Below are 5144 nucleotides of genomic sequence, written 5' to 3'. Positions count from 1 at the left end.
TTTTTTAGTAAATTTATTTATTTTATTTATTTTATTTTTGGCTGCGTTGGGTCTTCATTGCTGCGCACGGGCTTTCTCTAGTTGAGGTGAGCAGGGGCTACTCTTCGTTGAGGTGCGCGGGCTTCTCATTGCGGTGGCCTCTCTTGTTGCAGAGCGCAGGCTCTAGGCACGTGGGCTCAGTAGTTGTGGCGCACGGGTTTAGTTGCTCCGCGGCATGTGGGATCTTCCCGGACCAGGGCTCGAACCCGTGTCCCCTGCATTGGCAGACGGATTCTTAACCACTGTGCCACCAGGGAAGCCACAGGTTGTCTTTTATGTTTCCTCTTCTATCCAAATTAGACCCAGCACAGTTTAGGCCTTGCTGCACTGTTCTGTTTTCCTTTTTCTACATTTCCAAACCATCAGTGACAGTGATGGTTTATGACTCCCACTTATCTTAGGCATTATTTTATCACACGGATCTTTTATAGCATTGGTGCTGTTTTAGAAGCTGAGATGAACAATGGTGTGACATCTGTGGAAAGGACAGAAAAAACTACATTATGTGGCATGGGAGAATATAGTCATCCCTTGGTATTCACTGGGAATCGGTTCCAAAATCCATGGATGCTCAAGTCCCTTATATAAAATGGCATAGTATTTGCATATAACCTACCACATCCTCCTGTATACTTTGTCATCTCTAGATTACTTATAATACCTAATACTATGTTAAATTTTATATAAATAATTGTAAATATGCAATATAAATGTTATACAAGAAGTTGCCTATGTGTGGCAAATTCAAGTTTTGCTCTTTGGAACTTTCTGGATTTTTTTTTTCCAAATATTTTGACCAAAGGTTGGTTGAACCCATGGGTGCAGACCCCGCAGGCATGCAGGGCTGACTGCATTGCTCGATTGCACTAGGTTCCCAGCTGTTCGATTTATTTTCAGTTTCGAATAAAGGAATCCTATCATGCCTTTTACTTAGCTGAAACGTGGACTGAAAGCAGTGTGACTGAGTATTTCTGTTATCACCTGATAGTCTGGCAGTAGACTCTTAGAATGTTCTGTTAGTATTTTAATTTGACATGTGTCTTAGTAAGTATCATCAGCATAAAGAAGTAGTGGTTCCAAACTGCTTCCTAAGCATTAGGTTGAAGTCAACCCTAGGAAATCTGTCACATTTCCTAAAACTGCCTTTTCTCGCTTCAGTACCCCCGCCTCAGAGGCTGGTTTATCTTGTCATGATGGATCATCTTGTCATTGTAAGAGGTAGGAGGACCTCTGTCACCAGCAGGGAATGCCGAAGTTGTGAACGTCAGGACTCCTTAGGGAGCAGAGATTGGATGACGGAGGTTTAACACATCTTAAATGTCTCCAGGTTTGACGTGTGTCTTCAGCACTGAGCCAGATGCTGGGGCACACTGTTTTTCAGTACCCTAAAATTTTAATAGCATTGTTTATGGGGCTCCTATTTTGTGGCGCGAGTCCTCCTTATTGCTTTTTGTTGCATAGCTGCTATTTTCACAGCACTCCTCCAGGTAAGGTGTTACTCGCCTGCTTTATAGCTGAGGGAATGAAACCTGGAATAGGATGGCAGTTTGCCTGAGGCCATAGAGCTAGCAGAGATGAATTCACATCTAGATCTTCCATATTATAAAATGTGTTACTTTTACTCCACCATTTGAGCTTCTCTTTGGGGAATGAATGATTCCTAGAACTCCAGGATTGTCAGCTTTCAGCTTTCAGCTTTCCAGATGTGGGTTTTAGAATTTATAGAGTATTCTTGATGGTCTTCCATCCTTGTTGTTTTCTTTACTGGTACTTCTCACCTTCAGCTTAGAAGGATACTCTAGTAGATCAGGGACTTGATCTGTTTTGTTCAATTCTGTATCTTCAGGATGTGGAACTCAGCAGTACCTGGTACCCAGAAGATGCTCAGTGATGGTTTGTTGAATGAGTGAAAAGTGTGGCAGGTTGGACTGGCCTTGACCAGTGGTGATACTCGTGGTATCTAATAGAATGCTCATTTACCCCTCCACAGTTTAATTATGAAGGCATCTCTGTGACAGAAATAACATGTGATGCATTATGAAGGCATCTAAATACATGTTTTGTCTCACCATTAATTGACTATAGCCCTTTGAAAATGAAGAATGCATTCTTATGACCATGAGATAGTTTGTGTGGAGAACCGGAAAGGTGAAGACACAGACATGGCTGCCACCCCCAAAGTAGTCTTTTGGTTTCAGCAGGACTGAACACAATACCTGGCATAGAGTTCAGTTTAACCAAATTCAGTTGTATAGCCTTGCCAGGGGGAAAAAAAAGCAGTGTAAAATTTTTGACTCTTAGAGTCCATTGCTTTGTTTGAGCGCTTTTGTTTTAAGCACGCTACTCTCTTTCTCGCAGGATTTGGTCAGAATCTTCTTTCCTCATTGTTCACTAGCTGGTCCTGTGCACTAGTGGTGACTAAATTGTAAGTCATCCTGTAGGCTGCGCTGACCTTCCTACAGGGCTGTTGGCCCCTATGTGTGTCACCACCCAGCTCATCTCGGGGTCTTTCTCGGGGATGGGGATTCACTCTTCAGTAAGGGCAGTGACCTCTGCTCACACGACACCGAAATGGCACCCAGCCAATTAAATATTTATTTATTTGTTTGTTTTTGGCTACGTTGGGTCTTCGTTGCGGAGAGCGGGGGCTTCTCTTGTTGCAGAGCACGGGCTCTAGGCGCGCGGGCTTCAGTAGTTGTGGCTCGCAGGCTCTAGAGCACAGTCTCAGAAGTTGTGGCGCACGGGCTTAGTTGCTCCGCGGCATGTGGGATCTTCCTGGACCAGGGCTCGAACACACGTCCCCTGCACTGGCAGGTGGATTCCCAACCACTGCGCCACCAGGGAAGTCCCAGCCAAGTAAATATTTAGATTTTATAAGTTATTCCTCTTCTGGGCGTGTTAGCACTCAGGTACTTCAGGAGCTCGATGGGGGCAGGTGGGAGCTGTGTGTGCTCTGGGAAGGCCCGTCTGGGGGAGAGCTGGGGCCCTGGGAGTCTCCAGGAGGAGCTTGGGGAGCGGAGGAGTACTTGACATGGTGGTGACTTCAAAATAGATACTATACTGTCAGAACCGACTGTAGCAGAGTGCTTGGCATTCTTTAGCAGGGGGGGTTTATTTCAACCATAATCTCTAATTTTAAGCCTGTGAATTTCTTCCTTTTTTTATAAATTTATTTATTTATTTTATATTTATTTTTGGCTGTGTTGGGTCTTCGTTTCTGTGCGAGGGCTTTCTCTAGTTGTGGCGAGTGGGGGCCACTCTTCATCGCGGTGCGCGGGCCTCTCACTGTCGCGGCCTCTCTTGTTGTGGAGCACGGGCTCCAGACGCGCAGGCTCAGTAGTTGTGGCTCACGGGCCTAGTTGCTCCGCGGCATGTGGGATCTTCCCAGACCAGGGCGCGAACCCGTGTCCCCTGCATTGGCAGGCAGATTCTCAACCACTGCGCCACCAGGGAAGCCCTCCTCTTCTTTTTAATTCTTGCAATTCAGAAGCATCCCTGAGCCAACGGGGAGCACCGCCTTCCTCAGAATGTGCTCCAGTTTAGTTTGTTGTGCCCGATCCCTGACTCTGCACTGTGGGGAATTATTTCTTCATGGCTAAAGTAGCGGTTTGTCATGACTTCAGAGTGTAAGTTTGAGTTTCACAGCAGGTTTATTTTGCTTGGCTTGTGAGAAGGCTGCCTTTTCCCATTTTTGTTCCCCCCAAAGTTGGAGTTCCCTTGCCAAAGCGTACACTGTGAATAACTTTCTGTATTTCTCTTCAAGGTCTGGGGCCGCTCCCTGTCTTAGGAAATGCCTGGCCAGTTCCTTGTACCTTTGTTTGGTGCCATCTTGCATATCTAAGTCAGGCTAGGTAATCCGGCCTCTGTGGCGGGCCCTCCTTCACAGCAGGGGCGCCCTGAGCACTCTGTCCCTTCAGGCCTGGCCTGCACGAACTTGGGAACTTGGCCTGTTGGCTTGCACCTGGGCGTAGGGTTTACTGTGCACGCCACAGTTATGGAATATGAATCTGCTTAGGATTGGAGAAAATGCACACCAACTTGCTGTTAAATCCTTTTTTAAGTAATGTCCTGGCAGCTCATGAGATGTTGCCCCCTAACAAGTGTAAACATTTGGACGTGCTTTCACATAAAATTTAACTGATGATCTGTTTCCCTCAGCAACATTGCATTGCCCTGTGTCCAGAAACAAGTCCTTGATTTTTCTCTTTGTGGAAACTTCCTGGTTATCTCATCCAGGATCTAGATCCTAAAACTTAAATTCCAGGGAGAACTTGGAAGCCAGCTCTAGGGGCTTCTGGATTTCCCTCCGCATCAGCCTCTACCTCCCTCCTGTTTCAGGCTCCAGTCCTTTTGGGGCACTGGGGATCTGAGCAAGGTCTGGCCTAACAGGGATGGTGGGGAAACTCTGGACTTGCCACTGGAGACCACAGTTTCCAACCCACGTTCTGTTATCATCCCGCTCGACACTTAGCTCTCTTGGCCTCACTCGCCTCATCTGTGACATCACGTCAAGCCCAGAGCTTGAAGACTCCTCTGAACTCTTCCTGACTTGCTCTGTATCACTGAATGGGTAGAAATGATAGCTGGCCTGTCACCCATGCAGGAAGAAACCACCCGGGACATGAGCGAGCGTTCTGGCCAGGCTCCTCACAAAGACTCATTTTTACCAGAAATTTCTGGCCTAACTTTATCTAGTACAAATGGAAGCAAGTTTGAAAAATTAAGTGTTTCCTCTTTCTCCTTCCATCAAAATCCATTAATGCCTTCAGCTGTGAAACCACTATATATAACTTTAATACTTGTTACAGAAGAAGGACCAGATAATTAAAATAGCGTTTGCGATTCATGTGTTGCTTTCCTCAAGCCCCCAGCGGGAGGTGAGCAGCTGTAGTGCAGCAGGCCATCGGCTGATGTAGGAAGAGGCCTCACCTCAGAGGTCTGCCGAGGGGGTCTCTGTGACAGGTGTTGCCTCCAGGATACATGTGGCCGTCCTTGTTTTTTCTTTCCTCTTATCTTTGACTGGGTTAACTATTAAACTAAGGATAGATACCATCTGGTTTTATTGGTGTTGATTAGATTTCTTTGCAAATTTACTGAAATAATGG

The 5144-nt window shown here is 46.2% G+C and overlaps 1 protein-coding gene across 2 annotated transcripts in view; it reads left to right on the top strand.

Annotated features, from left to right (window-relative positions):
* Positions 1–5144, top strand: part of CCNY (cyclin Y) — a 122026-nt gene that overhangs the window by 83668 nt on the left and 33214 nt on the right. The window lies entirely within an intron of this gene.

The sequence above is a fragment of the Balaenoptera borealis genome (assembly GCF_965194805.1).
Source record: "Balaenoptera borealis genome assembly, chromosome: 3".
Taxonomy (NCBI): Eukaryota; Metazoa; Chordata; class Mammalia; order Artiodactyla; family Balaenopteridae; genus Balaenoptera; species Balaenoptera borealis.
This window is presented reverse-complemented; position numbering and strand designations above follow the sequence as displayed.